Source organism: Heterocephalus glaber, unplaced genomic scaffold (assembly GCF_053883595.1).
Source record: "Heterocephalus glaber isolate CG9 unplaced genomic scaffold, H.glaber_assembly_v1.0 deba00000943, whole genome shotgun sequence".
NCBI lineage: Eukaryota > Metazoa > Chordata > Mammalia > Rodentia > Bathyergidae > Heterocephalus > Heterocephalus glaber.
The window spans coordinates 13971863-13992910 of record NW_028258175.1 but is presented as its reverse complement, the minus strand read 5'-3'; the positions used below and the strand labels follow the sequence as shown (position 1 = coordinate 13992910).

Below are 21048 nucleotides of genomic sequence, written 5' to 3'. Positions count from 1 at the left end.
TTTATTATCTTTTGTAACAGCTGTAGTATCTGTAGTGATGTCCTGTTTCCATTCTTGATTTTGGTTGTGTTTTCTCCCTTTATTTCTTGACCATTGTGGTTAAGATTTTGTGTTTCTACTTTAGTATTTCCTTTCTTTTACTTAAAGTTTATCATATTCTTTGTTTTTACATTTCTTAAGATAGAATATAATCAATATTATACTTTTTTTCTCCAATGTAAGTAAAGTTATAAATTTCCTTTAATGCATTTCTTTATCCTGCAAATTTAAAATTTTCATTATAAATATTTTCTAATTGACCTTTTGATCTATAGAGTATTTAGGAGAGAGTTTTTCTCCTCTATTACCTGGGGGATTTTTTTGGGTGTCTTAGTTTTAATATTTTCTTTCTTTTGAGTTTATATGATTTTATTCTTTGATATTCATTAAAACCATTCAATGGCCCAGAATATGGTCTGTTTTGCTGAATGTTTCATATGTACTTTAAAAGAATTTTTTTCAGTTGGTACATGTAGAATTCTATAATACTTATTATGTTTGTTTGATAGAGTTGTTCAAATATTCCTTCTCTTTACTAAATCTGAGGTCTGGTTGTTCTATTAATTACCAAAGGGATATACATTCTCCAATTATAAGTTATTTCTCCTTTCTGTTTGGTCAATCTTCTATTCATGGGTTTTGGAATTCTGTTGTTAGGTACATATATATTTATGATTGTTTTGTCTTCTTGATGAATTGTCCTTTTAGTTTCACTGATATTAAATAGTTTTTTCATTGTTTGCTGTTAAGCTTTTCTATGAATCATTCATTTCTAATACTGTATTTTTATTTCCAATTATTCTATTTGATTTTCTTCTAAGATTTCTTGCCAAATATATCTACATTTTTTGTTATACTTTTAGTGTTTTTATCATAGTTATTTAAAAATATCTAATCTCAATATCTGAGACGTTTCGGTCCTGTTTTTATTGACTCCTTCCTCTTCTTGGTGGGCCACATTTTTTTCTTTTGACTAAAATTTAATGTGTCTTTTAATGTTTGCTTGTGTGTTGGAAATTTTATAAAGAAAGAGCTGAAGGTACGAAAGTGAAAAATAATTGCTCTAGAAAAATGGCATGCTCTTCCTAATTAGAGTGCAGCCTGAGTCCGTCTGACTTTTGATTGATGTTGCAGGTTTGGTTTCAGTCTGTTCATCACTGGCTTTAAACATTTTGATGATGGGGTCAAAATATTCTTTCTAGCATGTCCCAGCATCTTCTCACTTATAGAAATTTTCCTGTGATTCAAAGCCCAGCCACCAGCTTCTAGGACTGGGAGGAAGCTCCTTATATATAACTGTTTACATACTTACTTTTTGCTCTCAAGTCCCATCACCCCCTTTCTTTTGGGACATTATGAGATCTGTTTTAGCCTTAATGTACTGCTCTTGTGTGTTCTGGAAGAATAGCCCTATGGAACCCTGTGAAGCTCAGAATACCTTCTCAAGGGATTCTCCCAGTTCTTTTGTCCTTCTACCAGGCTTTGGTAGGTGAAGATCTGCAGAACATTGGGATGTGTCTGGCCTGCCTGTTTTCTGGTGCTTCTAGGATTTATCTTAGTTCTCCTACTCTGCCTAAATCTCTACCTCATTTCAGAAAACAACTGCCTCACCCTGTGTGGAGGCCCTGCCTACAGAGTCTGTAGGTAGAAGAAGAATTTGTATAAATATTTCAATGCTAAATTTATTGAGACATCATGGGATTAATACAAATTACCTTTGGCCTCTACAGTTACAAGAGGTGCTCAAAGTGGTTACCAGTTGCTTTCAGACGTTTATTAGTACAGTGAGCTGCTGCTTGGGTAGCCCTGGTCACTGAGATTGCTGCACATGCATTTTCAGTTTCTTCTCTAAGGGCTAACGGTGTAGTGGAATTTCTGTGATACACGACATCCTCTAGGGCCCCCCTCCCCGTATGGTAATGCCGTATGTTGGAAAAACATTACACTATTTTTCTTTTCTTGAAGTGTGTATACATTATTTTGGTGGACTCTATTTTAAGGAGAACTCATTTCACCTTCCCTCACCTCTAGTTTGTGCTCTTACTTCCAAGTATAGGTGAAGGCCGTGGGAGAGTGTTGGAGGATGGATGATGGATACTCACTTTGTATCTGGTGCTCCTTGAGATTCTAATCTGTTTTGTCAGTTTATCAGTGGGTTTACCAGTACGGTGGAAGTTGGGCTGTTTTCTGCTATTCTCATTAACATCATTCTTCCTTCTGTAGTTCTGTCAGGTTAAGGTCAGTGGTAAATCTGTTCAGTTCAGTTGGATATCTCTGTGTACTTAGTTCTCTGAAGAATTTTTCCGCAATTTTTGTTAGTGCATATTGGTTATACAGATTAATGGGTTTTACTTTAGCCTATTTGTACAAGCACATAACACACTTCAATCATCTCCACATTACCCCCCTTGTCTCCCTCTTCCCTCTAGACTCACACTTTTGTGGGGGAGGGGTTTGTATGTGTATAATGTATTTTGGTCATATTCATGCCCCCTGTTAGCCATCCTTGTACCACTCCCCTCTTCTCTTTCTCTTGTCTAACAGTAGTCTTTCTTCTTTCTTGTCTTTTATTGAGTCAAGATGTTAGGGAGACCATGTAATTTTTGTCCCTCTGAGTCTAGCCTATTTTGCTCAATATAATGATCTGGTTCATCTATTTGTTTTTCAGAACAGATTTTTTAGCTTATCTAAGTTGTTTTGGTTATTTGGCACTCTTCAGTGACTTTATACTTCTGAATTGGAAGTGGAATGCTGACCAGTTATACTTCAATAAAGATCTCTATTCATTCTCCATTAAACAAAAGATCTCTTTCATTCAGAGATCTCCATTGCTTTTTAAAGCAAGGTATTTGTGATTTTGTTAAAGGTTATAAGTGACTTTTATTTTCTTCTTTATACATTTCTATAATGTCTAAACCTTACCCAGTAAATGCTAATTACTCTGTTATCACAAAAAACCTTAATTATTTTTTATGATGCTGGATATCTAACCCAGAGCCTCTTGCGTGGAAAGCAAGAATTCTACCATTGAGCTACATTCCTAGCTGCAAAGAACCTTCATTTATTTCTTTTTTAAAAATTCATTTATTTATTTTTATTTTTATTAATTCATGTTTGCAGTACCTCATGATTACATTTATTGTGAAGAATTGGTACATGCACATAACACATCTTAATTCTTTCCATTTCCCTTTCTCTTCTGGCTGCGTTTTTTCTTACTCTCCCTCCCCCACTCTCCATAGGTACAGCTCTTGAAGACATAGGCCTAGGCAAGGACTTTCTGGAGAGAACCTCTGTGGCACAAGACCTAATACCAAGAAGCAACAAATGAGATCACATCAAATGAAAAAGCTTCTGTACAATAAAAGAAGCAACCAACAGAGTGAAGAAACAACCTACAAAATGGGAAAATTTTTTTGCCAGCTATTTCTTGCACAGAGGACTAATATCTAGAATATATAAAGAACTCAAAAACACAAGATCCCCCAAAATAAAAGATCCAGTCTAAAAAATGGGCAACTGAAATGAACAGACACTTCTCAGAAGTACAGATGGTCAATAAATACATGAAAAAGTGTTCAACATCTCTGGCCATTAGAGAAACACAAATGAAAACAACACTAAGATTCCATCTTACTGCAGAAAGAATGGCCGTCAAGAAATCAGATAGCAACAAATAGGCTGCAGGAGAAAAAGTAACCCTTCTTCTTTGACGCTGGGGATATAAACTAGTACAAACTTAACTTACTTTATCTTCCAGCAGATTAAAATCTAATATTTACTTTTGATTCTTAGTTTTCATTATTTAGTTCTTTGATCCATTTTGATTGTAGTTTACTACATGGTGAGAGATGTGGGTCTAGAGCCAATCTTCTGCACGTGGATAGCCAGTTTTCCCAGCACCACTTATTGATGAGGCTGTCTTTCCTCCAGTGTGAATTTTTGGCCCCTTGTCCATGATCATGTAGCTGAAGTGCTTGGGGGTTCATTCCGCATCCTCTGTTCTGTTCTGTTGATCCTCATGTCTGTTTTTGTTTATTTGTTTGTTTTTGCCAATACCATGGTTTGTTTTTTATCACTGCAGCTTTGTAGGATAACTTGAAGTCTGGAATTGTGATTCCTTCTGCCTTGCTTTTGTTCTCCAATATTGCTTTTGTTATTCTATGTTTTTTTCCTGATTCTGTATGAATTTTAGGATTGTTTTTTCTAGTTCTGTGAGGAATACTATTGGTATTTTGATTGGAATTGCATTAAATCTGTAAATCAGTTTTGAAAGTATGGTTATTTTGACTATATTGGTTCTGCCTGTCCAAAAACGGGATTTTTTCCATTTTCTGATGTCTTCTGCAATCTCCTTTCTCAGAGTACTGTAGTTTTTATTGTTTCATTTCCTTGGTTAGGTTAATTCCTAGGTGTATACTTTTTTCTGGATGCTATTGTGAAAGATATTGTTTCCCTAATGTTTTTCTTGGTGAGTTTATTATTGATATACAGGAATGCTATTGATTTTTTTGTGTTGACTTCTATCCTGCTATGCTTTTGAATTTGGTTATTCTAGGAGTCTTTTGGTGGAATTTTTGGATCTTCTATGTAGAGGATTATGTCATTTGCAAGTAATGATGATTTGCCTTTGTCCTTGCCTATACATATTCTTTTTATTTCTTGCTCTTGACTGATTGCTCTGGCTAATGTTTCAAGAACTATATCTAACAGGTGTGGTAATAGTGGAAATCCTTGTTTTGTTCCTGATTTTAGAGGGAAAGCTTTCAGTTTCTCCCCATTTAATATGATGTTGTGTATTTACTTGCCAAAATGGCTTTTATCAGATTGAGATAAGGTCTTTCTTTACCTATTTTCTTCAAGGTTATTATCATGAATGGATGTTGGATTTTGTCAGAGTCTTTTCTGTGTCAGGTGAGATGGTCATGTAGTTTTTCTCATTGCCTGTTTATGCAATGTATTACTTTTATTGATTTGTGTATATTGAACCATCCCTACATCCCTGAGATGAATCCTACTTTGTCAGTGTGTATGAGATTTTTGATGATTTATTATATCCTTTTTGTCAGTATCTTGCTGGGAATTGTTTTCATCAGTGTTCATTGAAAAGATTGGGATGGTTTTGGAATTAAGGTAATGGTAGCTTCCAGGAATGACTTTGAGGGTACTCCTTTCATTTCAATTTCATTAAAAAGTTTGAGGGGTATTAACTTTAGTTTTTCCCTAAAGTTCTTGTAGAATTCAGCAGTGAATTGGGATACGGGCTTTTCTTAGTTGGTAGGTTTTTTTTTTTTTTTTTTTAATTACTTCTTTAATCTCATTGGCTGCTATTGGTTTGTTCAGGGTTTTTATGTCTTCTTGGTTCAGCTTTGGTAGTGCATATGTACCTAAGGAGGTGTCTATTTCTTCTGAGCTCTCCATTTTATTAGAGTACATGTTCCCAAGGTAGTTACTAGTAATTTTCTGGATTTTGGCAGAGTCCGTTCTGATTTCACATTTTTCATTTCTAATTGCGTTGACTTGGGTCTTTTTTTTCCTCTTTTGGTAAAGACTGTCTAGGAGTTTGTTTTGTTTATTCTTTCAAAGAAGCAACTCTTTGACTCATTTTTTTTTTATTGTGCTTTTAGTCTCAATTTCATTAATTTCTGCTCTTATCTTTATAATTTCCTTCTTTATACTAGCTTTAAATTTGGATTGTTCTTGTTTTTCTAGGACCTTGAGGTTCATCATTAAGTTATTTGAGTTCTCTGTGTTTTTGTGATGTGGGCATTTACATGTATAAATTTCTCCGTTAGGACTGCTTTCATTATGTCCCATAGGTTCTGATATGTTGTACTGGCATTATTGTTTGATTTTAGGAACTGTCTAATTTCTTCTGACATATTGATTTTTCAAGAGGATATTGTTTAATTCATGTTTTTGCATGATTTCTGTGGTTACTTTTGCCTTTGATTTCTAGTTTCATTGCAGTATGATCTTATAGTATGTATTGGGTAATTTTGATTGTTTTGCATTATTTTTAAGCATGCGTTATGGGCTAGAATGTGGTATACTTTGGAGACAGTCCCTTGTGTTGCTGAGAAAATGTGTATTCTGTTGTTGCTGGGTGGAACACTCAGTAGATATCTATTAAGTTCATTTGTTTGAAGGTTTGGTTCAACTCTATTTCTTTGTTGATTTTTTTGTCTAGTTTTGACAGTGGGGTATTAAGCCCCCCCCCATTAAAATTGTGTTGGTGTTTATCTGATTTTTTTTAATGTTCAGTAGTATTTGTTTTATGAAGTTAGGTGTGCTCGGTGCATATATGTTTATAATTGTTATAATTATATAATTGTTATCTCTTCCTATTGAATTATTCCCTTTACCCAATATATAATGACCTTCTTTGCCTCTTCTGATCAGTTTTTGCTTAAAATCCACTCTGTCTGAAGTTAGGATAGTTACTTCTGTTTTTTTTCTGGGTTCCTGCTGCATGGAATATTGTTTTCCATTCTTTGTTTTTTGATCTGTGTATTTCTTTTTGGATTACATGTGTTTCTCTGTGTTCCTTATTATTGTGTTTTGTTACTTGATCCATTCTGCCAATCTGTGTCTTTTGATGCAGGAATTCAGACCATTCTCATTGAGAGTTATTAGTGACAGGCATTGGCTTATTCCTGCCATTGTGTTATTTTTCTGTTGCTGATTTCCTCCCCCACCCTTTTCTGCTCAACTGCTCACTTTGCCTGGTATATTCATTCTGTTAGATTTTTCAGCACTGTTGACTTCATTTTCTCTTTCTAGGATAGCCTTAAAAATTTTTGTAGTGTTGGTTTGGTGGTCATGAATTTCTTGAGGTGCTTTTGGTCATGAAAATACCTTATTTCTCCATCAATTGTGAAAGAAACTTTTACAGGATAAAGAAATCTGGGTCGGAAGGTTTTATCTTTTAGGACATTGCTAAAACACATCACTCCAAGCTCTCCTGGACTTTAACGTTTGTGTTGAGAAGTCTGCTGTAATTCTAAAGGGTTTATTTATAAGTGATTTGCTGCTTTTCTCTAACAGCTTTTAAGATTCTGTCCTTGTGTTTGATTTGTGGTATTTTGACTATGATGTGATGTGGATACTCTCTTTTGATTGTGGCTATTTGGGGGGTTCTACATGCCTCACTTATCTATATGTTTAATTCTTTCCCAGTATTTGGAAAATTTCTAGTATTATTTCTCTAAGTAGGTTTTTTATGCTCTTTGTACTTTCTTCTGCATTTTAACTTGACTCAGTTAATCTTAGTCTTCTTTGTGTTATCTACCAGTGCTTGAATCAAGTTTTCATGTTCTCTTGTTGTTTTTAAGGTATTTCTGAGTAACTGGTCTTTGAAAGCATCTCTGTCTTCTAATTCTGATATTTTGTCCTCACATTGGCCACTTCTGCTGCCATACTTTCATTGTACTTTTTACTCTCCTGGATTTCTGTTTGGAACCTTTTTATGGTCTCTGGTTCTCTGCTAAATTGGTCATTCATATTTTGTATCATTTTGTTTCAGCTGAGCTAGCATTTTACTAGTGTCTTTTGTAAGCTCCTTGATTGTTTTATTACCTCGATTTTCTGATTAGTTGTATTTTTGTTGTTTTCGGGGGTTTTTTTGGTACCAGAGATTGAGCTCGGGTCCTTGTGCTTGCGAGGCAGGTGGTGGAACCACTGAGCTAAATCCCCAGCCCTGATTAGTTATATTTTCTGTGAGCCCACCAAGCACCTCATTGACCTGTTATCTCCTATGTTATCCTTTTGAATAATTTAGCTGTGTGACTTTCACTTTCCTTTCTGTCAATGCCCCATGGATCAGCTTTGGGGAAATTGAGAGTTTTGAGGGGAATTTTGTTGCCTTGTCATGTTTGTATTATTTTTTGTTGTGTTTTATTTTATGCTTAGATTTGTGGTCCCTTTTAGAGGAAAAACTTTGTTACTATATAGAGATCTCTTTCATTAGTCTACTTTTCAGTGGTGTACCCAGGGTGTAGTTATAGTCCTTTTGCCTCTGTTCCAAGATCCAATCACCTCTGTTAATATGAGAGAGGGTGATGCAGTGTAATTGGTTGAGCACTGAATTCTCCGAGAATGGATTACAGTATTGTTATCACAAATGTAATCTGGGTATGAGCATATAGAGAAAACCCATTAATATTAATGACTATGTGACTTTGGCAGTATCAGGTAAATCAGCAATAATAAAATTAACAAGGACAAACTGGATATTGACATACCATAAGAACCAGTAAGGTACTATCCTGAACCTTAGAAAAGTAATCTACAAATATAGTATAAATCCCAAGACAACCCTACTATAACATATAGCAAATATTTGGTAGATTCAACAATACCTCCACTAATGATAACAAATAATTAAACTGTAGTAACATAGATTTAACTATCTAAAAGTCAGTAAAGCTTAATGGTCATAATATTAAAGATATAGTCCGTTAGGAATGGGAGAATGCAAAAACAAAAAATTAGAAAAATTAAACCATGGGACATGAGAAGGAGGATAGAAAAGTGAAACAAAGGATCCTCTGTGGAGTAGAGAGATATTTATAACATTAGATGAATGTATCAGAAAAAAAAGAAATAAAAGATAAAAGAAAAATAAGAGAAAAAGGAAAGAATATAGAGATTAAAAAACAAAAAATTAAAAGGAAAAAAGCAAAGCCAAAGGGAAAAAGAAAAAAAAATATGATAAAGAAGTAACAATGAAATAAAGAACAGAATGAGTTCAAAAACAGAGAAAAAGAATTTTTTCTCCATATTCATGAATGAATTGTTTCCTTCTAGAATCCACAATCTTGGAATCCAGCAAATCTTGGTTTTCTCTGCTTAGCCATGTGGAATGTGGCTTTGTGAGGTGTACGTCCTATTCCAGATGACCCTCTGCTGTGGCAGAGTCCATGCTAAGATGTGTACTTGGTCATGTTGGTGTCTAGGGGAGGCAGCCAGACCTCAAGTCTGTGCTGGATGTAGGCAGTAGGGCAAAGGGTTCAAGTGCTTAATGCTGACAGGCATTTTCAGAGTGCATCTCAAGCTGGGCCTGACTTCTCCCCAAGGACAGTGAGGATTGTGCCCTTTTCAGTCTGAGTTCAGACTTCTCAGGGGCCCTCTTTGTACTCTGCTCCTTGTCTGCAGCTGTCTCTTGGGGCTGTCTGTCACCCCATCACGGTGGGAGGGTAACATTGGGAGTCCTGATGTGCAGTTGCTTTTTAGTTGTTCTGAGTTCTAGATTTAAATAATCAATCCCTGCCCCCAAAATGGCACCTGATCAAGCTCCTTGAATCCCTATCTGGCTATTGCTTGCTGTGTGGAAGGGGACCCCTCAGAGTAAAAACCTGTGCTGATTTTATAATTCACAAAGGCTGTGGGCTCCACTATCATTTCTCTCTGAATCTGCCAGCCCTGGGTGCTTACCTCGCTTCTGGGGAGCCCAGTTTCCCTCCCTGTGAGCTGTGACAGCCAAGGAGAAAGTCCAAATTGTTTCCTTCTTTTCTCTGTGTTGTGGCACTTCTTTTGAGCTTCTCCGTAGCTTCTATTTTTTTTTCTTTCAGTTCTTTTCTGATTTCCTAGTGATCTGCTTTCCTTTTTCTTCCCCTCTGTCACTCTCCCTCTTGCTCTTGCTCTCTGACAAGTTGTTGTTTTCCATTGTCTGGATTCGGGAGAGTCTAAATTTTACTACCAATCACCACTCCATTTTATTTGTGATAGTTTTTTTAAACTCAAATTCTAGAAGGTGGATATAGGATCATAATATCTAAAGACTTTCTTTTTTTTTTTTTTTTTTGAGCTAAATCCCCAGCCCTTCATTGTTCTTAATAAAATATGGACCTATTGCTATTGGTAAAGCAGGCATGCCTGTTAGCAATGCATGAGAATAACCATTTTGTTTCATAAATTTTGAGTATTATAATAAATTTTATTTTGCTAATTTATTGGGAAAATATAGTTATGGATTATTCATCTTTAGTTTCAAATACCACACAGGGTCAAAACCTTCTACTCATTTTCTTTTTTTTTTTTGTACCGGGGATCGAACTCAGGATTTTGTGCTTGCAAGGCAGGCGCCGGAACCACTGAGCTAAATACCCGGCCCCTTCTATTCATTTTCTAACAAGAGTAACTTTACATGGAGATTGAATAAGAGAACCCATCAAGCATCAGAAGTATTGGAGCAGATAATGGCTAATTTGAGCACTTATTATGAGAAAAAGTGCTAATTTTCTTTTCACAGTTACTTGTGAGGAAGGTGTCATTTACTCATTTCTAACAGAGGATTACTTCTTACAGGGGAGAAATGGCTCATTGGTGGTAGGACATGATTAAATCCAATCCAAAAGTCAGAATTAAATCCAGTTCAAAACCTCAGTCAAATTACACAACTTGAATGTGATTTTTATCTTATCTGAGCTCAGCCAGTACTGTTATCTGTACTTGTCAGCTGTTGCTATAATAATGCTGCATAACAAACCACCCCTAAACCCAAACTCACTCATTCTTACTGATCTGCAATTCAGCTGTGGAAGTCCAGTCCTATTTCAAAATTTTTAGAAATTCCCTTCTTAGTTATTTATCAGAGAAAAATGTATTGAATACCTCTTTATTGCCCGGGCATTCTTCTGGGGCCTAGAGAAACAACAGTGAATAAAATGGGCAAAAATTCTCCCCTTATGGAGTTTATATTGTGAGGGGGACAGGCAGACTATAAACACATAAATATGCTAAGTATGTACAATGTTGGTCCAGTAATCCCTTCCTTATCCATGGTTTTGTCTTCTGTGATTTTTAGTTGCTTGAGGTCATCCATGGTCTGAAAATAAATGGAATATTCCAGAAATAAACATAAATTGCAAATGGTGGGTTGTTCTATATGGTCTGATGAAATCTTGCACCATTTCTCTTGAGACATGAGTCGTTTCATTGTCCTGAGTGTCTGTGATATATGTACTCTTTGTCCACTAGCCATCTTGGTGATCTCAACAACTGTCGTGATACAGGTATTGCAGTGCCGATGGGCAAGTAACTCTTATTTTATTTAATAATGGTCCCAAAGTACAACAGTAGTGGTGTTGGCAATTCAGTTATACCAAGGCAAAGCTAAAAAGTACTTCCTTTAAGTGAAGAGTTGGAAGTTCTTGCCCTAATTAAGATAGAAAAAAGTCATGCGCTGAGGTTGCCAAGATCTATGGGAAGAATAAATCTTCTGTTGATGAAATTTGGAGGAAGGGAAAACAGATCCTCGCTATTTTTTTTCTGTCACCCCTTGAATTGCAAAGGTTACAGCCACAGTGTGTGATAATGCTTAGTTAAGATGAAAAAAATATTAGATTTACGAATGTATATTTAGGAAAAAGTCTGTTTGAGGTTTGGTGCTCTCCTTGGTTTCAGGCATCGACTGGGGGTCTTAGAATTATCTGGCCCAGATAAGGGAGACTACTGTAATTTCTAATGAGAGACAGAAAATGGGAGGAGAGGGGAGAGCATGGGTTGTCAGGTGGAGATGGGGGCTTGCTGGTGCAGTATGTTTTCTCTTCTCACCTCACTTCTCAGCATGCTGCCAGACTCCAGTGTGCTCATTTTCACGATCAGGGCTGTTTTGCTATCTCTTTGTTTCACTGTCTCCTTCTAAACTGTGCCCTGGGGGGGCCTTACATTTCATAACCAAAGCTGCCTATCAAAGTATTTTGCTAAAGAAAATATATTTAGTCTGGAGAGAAATAATGTCTCTCCCTTAGGGACAGAAGCAGCTGCAGTCAGTAGTAGTTTTAAATGGCATTCTTTTCCTCTGTCACTTGCGATTACAATTTCTTCTCTATTTAAAAGTCCAGGGTCAGGTGTGAAGATGTGTAGGGGTTTACTGAGGAAAGGAAACGTATTGTGGGCCATCTGCTGTGTGCTAGACCTGCTGCAACCAGATGCCTTCTTAATAATCCTCCATTTAGACATTATTATTCCCATTTTCCTAATGCAAAAACCGAGCCTTGCTCAGGAGAAATAATTGACACCTAGACACATACATACCCAGCAGTTGCAGACACAGGATGGATTCCTATGTGTGTCACCCCAGCCTCCCCACAATGGCCCTGCTGGGCTGGATGTGAGAGAGGTTTCCTTTCCAACTTTTGTGGCTAGGCCAGGATGCTGGCTTATGACTCTGGGTCTCTCTCTTACGTCGTTGTTAGTGGGCCTGGTAGGGATTGACTGCTGCTGTGCAGTAATGGGAGGAGGCAGGCAGGTCTTGGGGAAATGAAAGCACTCCCAGGGCGCCAGGCAGATGAATGAATTCCACTGATCTTGTTTGGTTCCTTATGGGATCATCCATCATGATTTAACAACCCGAAGCCCAGAGTGGCTCCAGGCCTGCTTCCCAGCCAAACCCACAGACTCAGTGTAATTCATGGCTGGAGAGCTGATCTGTTTCTCTGTTACTGTTACCTGTATCGTGCCCATTTTACTATTTTATACAGCGTATTATCATATAATTTAGTCTTCCTTCTGCTGCACTGCCATTTGCTTTGGAGAAGGCTTGGTTTTTCCCTATCCTTTTATAACTCACCGGGCAAGCACATTCCCTGGATGTAAACAAGCAGACAAAGAAAGTGACACACAAAAGCTTTGATTTTGCTCTCATCCTAGGGAAACATTCCCTTCTATTGTTTTACTTACTTATTTTTTTACGCCTTTTGAAATGCAACATTTGAAGCAGACAAAAGAATTAATATATGTATATGTGTGTGAAGTTCTAAAGTATATTAACAAAATGAAGATCAAGACCCATGAAATCATTGCCTAATTTATTAACTAAATTACAAATACTATGGATCTACCTGGGTGGCAATTACCTTTCCCATGCCCCGTCCTATTCCTATGCAGAAATCTGCTCTCTTGTTTTCAATCACTCCTTTTGTTTGCTTTATTAGCTTTATCAGAAATGTGTGTACATATACATGTCAAGCCATAAGTAATATTTGAGGGTGCACTTTTTTTTTCACTCAGTCTGGTTTTTAAGATTTATCCCATTTTTTTTCTGTGCTTCTTTTCTTTTTTGAATGGACATTTTTGTTTGCTTTTGTTTTGTTTTCATATTCTATTTTTCCCTCTACTAGTTTGGAATCTTAAAATTTCAAAATACAAAACTAAAAATTCCGTAAGTTTTAAAATTGCAAACATTTAAAATCCCTTTTCGATTATTTTCCTTTGGAATTCTACTGTATAGGCCTAATAAAATTAAAAGTCTATAAATATCTTAAGTTCTTCTTCCCAGTAATATATTTTATAGTACTTTAGTGTGAATGACTTCTACCTGACTTAAATGTCAGTGTTATCAATAGGTTTAATTTTTATATCTTTCAAAAATCCTCACAAAGTCTTTGCCTACGCTCATATCTTAAAGAATTCTGTCTATTCTATCTTCAAATAGAGTTAGTGTTTCTGTTTTAATATTTAGGTCTTTGATCCATTTCAATTTTAGTTTAGTGCATGGTGAGAGATATGGGTCTAGGTTTAATCTTTGGCACATGGAAAGCCAGTTTTTCCAGCATCATTTATTAAAGAGGCTATCTTTCTTCCAGTGAAGGTGTTTGACTTCTTTGTCAAAGATGAAGTGGCTGAGTGTGTCTGGAGTTGTTTCTGTATCTTCTAATCTTTTCCATTGATCCTCAGGTCTGTTTTTTTTTTTTTCTTTGCCAGTACCATGTTGTTTTTATCACAGTAGCTTTGCAGTATAATTTCAAGTCAGGAATTGTGATGACCCTGGCTTACTTTGTTGCCCAGAATTGCTTTTGCTATTCTAGGTCTCTTCTGGTTCCAAAGGAATTTGAGGATTGTTTTCTTTAATTCTGTGAGGTGTGCTCCTGGTATTTTGATTGGGATTGCATTAAATCTGTACAGCAATTTTGGAAGTGTGGCCATTGTCACTATATTGGTTCTTCCTACCCAGAACAAGGGATATCTTTCCATTTTCTGATATCTTCTTTGATCTTTTTTTCAGAGTACAGTAGTTTTCAATGTAAAGGTCTTTTTACTTTCTGCATTAGATTGATTCCTAAGTATTTCATATTTTTTGAGGCTATTGTGAAAAGTGTGATTTTCCTAATTTCTCTCTCAGCAAGTTTGTTACTTGTATACAGGAATGCTATTGATTTTTGAGTGTTGACTTTGTATCCAGTTATGTTGCTGAATTTGGTTATTACATCTAGAAGTCTTTTGGTAGAGTTTTGGGGGTTTTCTATGTAGAGTATCATGTCATCCACAAATAATGGTAATTTAACTTCTTCCTTTTATTTCTTTCTCTTGTCTAGCTGCTCTGGCTAATGTTTCCAGAACTATATTGAATAGGAGTTGTGATAATGGACATCTTTGTCTTGTTTCAAAGAATCAACAAATGGGACTTGTCTTATTACAAAGCTTTTGCACAGCAAAAGAAACCACCAACAGTGAACACAGAGTGGGAAAAATATTTGCCAGCTCTTTCTCAGACAAAAAGCTAAGATCTAGAATATATAGAGAACTAAAAAAACAACTTCCCCAAATTTAAAGACTGAATCCAAAAATGGGCATCTGAAATGAATAAGCACTTCTTAGATGAAGAAGTAGAAATGGCAAATAAATATATGAAAAAATAAGGGCCGGGGATTTAACTCAGTGGTTCTGCCACCTGCCTCACGAGCAGAAAGACTTGAGTTTGATCCCTGGTACCGCCCCCCCCAAATTATATATATGAAAAAATGTTCAACATCACTGGTCATTCCAGAGATGCAAATTAAGTTAACACAGATTTCACTGCATTGCAGAAAGAATGGCTATCATCAAGAAATCAACCAATAACAAATGCTGGAGGGGATATGGGGAAAAAGGAACCCTTCTCCACTGTTGGTGGGAGTGTAGACTGGTGCAACCACTATGGAAATCAGTATGGAGATACCTCAAAAAAACTAAAACTAGAGGTGCCATTTGACCCAGCCACTACCCTTCTTGATATCTTTCTGAAAGAAAAGTATCATACAAGAGCTATATATGCCCATCCATATTTATAGCAGCAAAATTTGTAATAGCTGAATCTTGGAATCAGCCCAAATACCCAACAGTAGGTGAATGGAGAAAGAAGATGTGGTATTTTTATACAATGGAGTACTACTCTGCTATAAAGGATAAACTTGAGGTATTTCTAGGTAAATGGATGCACTTTGAGGCCATACTCTTAAGTGAAATACATTGGACCCATGTTTATACATCTCACTGTTTCTCTGGTTTGGAAAACCAAAAGTATAAACAAGGACCAAAATGTATAATAGATTTTAGGAAATGGGAATGTTCAAATAGGAAGGGCAGCGAGGGAGAGGAGGGGGGCAAAAGAGGGAAGGGAAAAGGAAAAAAAGAATAGAAGGAAAAATTGAAAACAAAGCTTTTGTAAATAAGGAGAAGAGGGGTTAAAGGGAGGGGAAGGGATTGGGGAAAAAGAAGAAGAATTAAGATACGTTCAGGTACAAATTCCCTATGATGACTATGAGCACTCTGTATATCTAATAAAAAAAAGGAAAAACATTAAAAGCTTATGAGTTTATTTGCTTACTATTCTGTATCTGAGACCTTCCTTCTAGGCAATTTTCTCTTTCTGTTCCCTTTAGAATTCCTCTAGTGAGCATCTATTGGTAGTAAAATCTCTCAATTTTGTTTATATAAAAATGTCTTCTCATAGCTTCTTGAAAGATATATTTTCCTGGTGCACAGTTCTGGACTTATGGTTGTTTTCTCTTAGAAATTTGAAGTTATCACTCCCGAGTTTTCTGGCTTCCTTAGATGATGATGTAAATGTGGCTCTTTGGATGGTTATCTGCCTTTTCCCCTGGGCTTTTAGGGCTTTTGTCTCTGATGTTCTACAGTTTCACTGCAATATATAGAAGGATGGGTTTGTTCATCTTGCTTATACAGATGGTCCCTGATTTATGCTGGTTCAGGTTTATAATGATGCAAAAATGACATGGACTTCAAAAGTTTGAAATTTGTTATTTTCCTGGGCTAGTGATACATGGTACAATATTCTCTCATGATGCTGGGGAGTAGCACTCGGCCCCAGCTCCTGTCAGCCGTGGGACCCTGAGAGGGAACAACTGATACTCTACAGTGTGCTGTGTTGCTAAGATATGATGCTTTGTAGGTTAAGTGTATTAAATGCATATTCAGCTTATGAAGTTTCCAATTATTGCAGGGTTTATTGTGATGTCATCACAGTGTAAGTGAAAGAGCATCTATATATGTTGTCCTTGTTGTATCTGAGGACTTAAATATTTTACTATTTCTAGAAGTTTCCCATCTGTCATTAGTTTATTGCCTCTCATCAAATCTCCATTCTCTCCTTCTGGGACTCCAATTAAGCATATATTAAATTTTCTGTCTCTTTCTGTCCTTTACATCTTTTAACTTCTCTTTAAAAGCTTTAATATCTTGGTCTATTTGCATTGTATTCTAGGAATTTCTTTAGATATAACTTCAAATCTTGATTCCCCTTTTGTGTTATTATTAATCTGAATTTAGTATTTTATTTTAACAATTACATATTTGATTCCCCCAATTTTTATTTGATTGCTTTTCAACAATACCTTGTCAGTTTTTACAATCTCTGATTACTTTGTAATTTTTACCATTTCATCTTTTATTTGTATAAATACATCAATTGCAATTTTTAAATATTGTGTATCTGGTTGTTGGAGTGGTTCTAAGATGAGAAATTATTGGGGTAAAATCTGTTGTGTGTTCCTTCTGCTGATTCTCACTCATGGTGGTCCACTTCCTAGTGAGTTTGGTGGTGCTTTGATTGTGAGCCTGTGAGAGATTTGATCTTAATCTTTGGAAATCCTGATGGCCTACATTGGAGAGCTGTCAGGGAGAGAGGGTGTGCTTTTGCATTTACTGGGGACCAAGGGACACTACTAACTTTGTCTCAATTCCACGGAAACGGACTTAAGTGGAATCTCAGGTTCATATCACCAATCTTGCTGTAGTCAGTGATTGATTACTTTTGTCATAATCACTTGGTTTTTTAAAATAATATATACTGTTGGATGTAGTACAAGCATGAGTACACCCATGTAACTGCATAGTAACCCTGTAACCCATTCATAAGAAGACAGGCTCAGAGAGGCCTTCCACGCAATCCCCTCCACACAATCTCTACTCATCCAAATGCCTCCCTTCCTTTGGTATCTTCCTCAAGTGCCACCTCCTCAGTGACTATCCAGAGCCACAGGGTTGAGCTGAAGTTCTTGCTCCCTTGTATTCTTGGAACATGCAGTGTACACCAGCTCTTAGAACACTCATCTCCTGTTGTGGTTCAGATCTGAAATGTCTCCCCAAAGGCTCATGTGCTCGAAGGCTGGGCTTGTGGAAGGTGATTGGATTTGGGGACAATACCTATTGTTAGGAGGCGGAGCTTGGTGGGAGGCAGGTCACTGGGGGTGCGACCTGGACGGGTGTAACATGCAGTGGGCTCCCTCCTGGGCTCCTTCCTTCTCTCTCTGCTTCCTGCCCACTATGACATGAGCAGCTTTCCTCTGTGGCAGGTCCTTCCATCATTCTGCTTCTGCCTCGGAGCCAGCTGAGCATGGATTGAAAACATGAGCCCAAATAAACCTCTCCTCCTTAAAGTTGCAGGTGGCAGGTATCTTGTCCCAGCAATAAGGAGAGTGACCAAGACGTCCCATTTCACAGAGGAAGGATTTAAGGTCACTGAGTTTCATTTATAGGCATTTGTAAACGTTTTCCTGAAAACTATAATCTGGCAGCAAGGATATTGCATGTTATTTCTGCATTTATCTTTCTTAATCTTTCCTGTGCAGCCCCTACTTCCTCCTCTTCACCCGTAGCCAGAAAGAATGCGAAACCTGGAGAGAACATTCAGAAACCTTGGATAAATTAACTGTAGGTGGAGAGACCAGCAACAGATGGAGAACAGGTCCTCAGCTTATGTGACTGTCATGTGATTCTATTGTCAGTATCTACCCTGGAGCCCCCTACTGAGTCCCTTGCTCATCAGGCCTGCCCTGGTCCTCCAGTGACCCCAGATGAACGGTCTCTCAAGTGGAGTTTTGTTCTAAAGTTGCAGATGGACTTTTGCTGGAAGGGTCACCTGGCTCTTCACGAGTTTCACTGCATTTTTAAGCCAGATGTTTGACATTTTTATTGACCCATGTTTCTGCAGCGTATTTTAGGAGATCTTCGGATTTAAAAAAAAAAAATCTCTGTTATCAACAGAAATAGGAATTTCCACAAATAACTTCCAGAGCAAGAACTGTCAAGTGTTTTTAAATTTTTTCCAAATTTAAATCAGTCACCAGTTTCTGGGTTGGACAGAAGGCTGAATGAAAAGCTTTTCACTCCAGTGGATCATCTGAAATTTCCCAAATTCTTGAATAGTTAAGACATCTTCAGAGCTAGTCTTCCTCTCATGGGGGAAACGCTGGTACTGTCTTGTCAGTTGGTTAGTGCTCCTCACGGGCAGGTGGTGCTGTTGAACCCGCAGGCAGTGTTCCCTGGCTGTGTTGTGGTGGAGCAGCCTCATATGTCTGCAGAGCTCTTGCACCAGTGAGATTTGTGTATCCATCAACCATGGGCCTGGCACTTCCTGTACTTTTTCCAAGGACAGAAAGTGAGTGAGATCTACTCAGGGTCAAGTTATTTTTACTTTTAATCCTTGAAAGGAAATTAATTTGATTCTCTTTTCCTGGACAATAGAGATTAATTGCCTTAAAAAAATTTTTTTTAAAGCAATGTGCAGTGGGCAAGAACTGCGTAGAGTTAGATAAACCAAAAGAGCAGTTATCCTTTGTGGCAGAGTGGTAATTATACTTCAGGGTTTATTTTCTTCTTCTTCACCTTCAGCCAACTCCAGCTGTGTACTTGACCAGTTAGCTGGATCCTACAGTCCCACTTTCTCTTGGAACTGTGTGGGTGTGTAGCTAAGCTACTGCCAATGGGGTGTGAGCAGAAGTGACTTGTGCACCTCCAGGTCACTTTGTTTGAAAGGGAAATGCTCACATTCCATCCTTTTGCCTCCTCTCCCTACAGGCTGGACTTTGGTGGGGTTCTAGGAAGCCTATTTGGACTGTGTAGATGAAGACAATACTCCAAAAGAAAGAAAAGTAGTCTGATACAAGGAACCATATCACTTAGTGGTTGCAAAGAGCAGAGGAAATGTGATAGCGTCAAACTGCTTACCTCTGGACCTATTTGTGAAAGAGAAATGAATCCCTACTTCGTTTGGGCCACTGTGCTTTTAGGTCTCTTGTACCAGTTACTCAGCCAGTGTCCCAGCTAACTGGCACCCTCCTTGGTGGGACTGGAGAACCTTGAGGCTCAGTCTCCCCAATGAGCCAACTTCTGTAGTGGAGGTAGGAATGATTTCATGTAGCCCTCTTCATAAAGCAGCAGGTAAAACACAGGCTAATGGAGACACTCCACTGCATGTTATATTTTAGGAGTTCTGCACCCTGTCTATCAAATGAAAGGAGGAAGAAGAAGGTGGAGCATCCTGCTTAGTGATCACAAATGCATGAAAGATAAAGTGATTTGGAGAGTATGGGCTCAGAGATATTTCGGGATTCACATCCTGATTTTTATTACCTAGTTGTTCAAGTCACTACTTTGTCCTCTGTTAAATGGGAATTGCAATGCATATTTTATATGTTTGTTTTAGGAATTAAATGAGATGATTAGCACAGGGTGTTAACTGAAAGTAAGTTTTCTTCTATGACTAGGACGTAGAAATCATTTACCGTTGCACCAGGCTGCCTCTGCAGGAGATGCAAAACTGTATATGATCTGGCTTTAACTCTGTAGCTTCATTTTAGCCACCTTTCCCTTACCTATGGCTCTGTGATTCTCCCATGCTCATGACACTTCCCATCATTACTGTGACCATGCCAGGTTCTTTCCTGCCTCTGGGTCTTTGCATATCCATTTCCTTCTGATCACAACCTCTTTAATTGTCACATCTCAGAGAAGCCCTCCTAAGGCTACTTGGTCCCATTTTCATACATTGAAGATCCTCCAAAGATATCCACATCTGTATGCCTAGAAACTGTGGATATAGTAAGTGACATGGTGAAGGGGAGTAAAGATCACAGATGGTATTAAGTTTACTAAGCAGCTACCCTTAAAATGGGGAACTTATCCTGGAGTATCTAGGTGGGCTCAGTGTAATCACAAAGAGCCTTAAAGTGGAAGATGGAGGCAGAGTAAGAAATATGAGGATGGGAACAGGGTTAGAGAGAGGCTATGCTGCTGCCTTTGAGAATGGAGGAAGGGGCCACAAGCCAAAGAATGTGGGCAACTTCTAGAAGATACAAAAGCTGAAGAAACAAATTTGGTTCTAGAGTCTCCAGAAGGAGCAGCCTACTGAGAGCTTGATTATAGACCCATGACTTGATTTCAGGCTGATAATTTTAGCCATGTTGAGCTTCTGTAGTATAGATCTGTCAGATCACACATTTGTCTTATTCTCAGTCATTAAGTTTATCGTAACTTGTTACAGCAGCGATAGGAAACTCATATACCCATGTAGTAGCTACCTAACACATGTGCCATCCTTTTCATCTCCTTCCTAGCACTCATGACAGTCTGTGATTATCTTGCTTATTTATTTGTCCACTTGATGACTCTAATCACATGTGCCTTTTATGAAGACATTTCTCTTATTTACTAGTTCACCTACTAGAGTGTGGGTCATGTAGTCCGTACTCAGTAATTATTTATTGAATGCATGTATGAATGAAAAAAATGAATGGTGACCTTGGAACTCACTTCATCTAGGGTTCTTGTTTTAACAGGGCTTTTTAGCATTTCTCAGAGTTCACAAGGAGATGGAAGGATAAAGATGGCAAGGAACTATATGACAGCATGTTAGGAAAAGCAGAATTCCAATGTCTGGCCAAACAAGTCCTACAGTCCAAGTCTTGTTTGGCAGTGAAGCAGGGTGGAGATGAAAACCCAGACTAT

General features: G+C 37.5%; 1 long non-coding RNA gene across 3 annotated transcripts in view; it reads left to right on the top strand.

The window, feature by feature from the left end:
• Positions 1-21048, top strand: part of LOC147828680 (uncharacterized) — a 208398-nt gene that overhangs the window by 109813 nt on the left and 77537 nt on the right. The window contains exon 3 of one of the 3 annotated variants that reach the window (XR_015450500.1): positions 3282-13315. The exons of the other annotated variants lie outside the window; for them this stretch is intronic. This is a non-coding gene — a long non-coding RNA (uncharacterized LOC147828680). Of the gene's footprint in view, positions 1-3281; positions 13316-21048 lie in introns of those variants that run through there. 3 annotated transcript variants of the gene reach the window in all.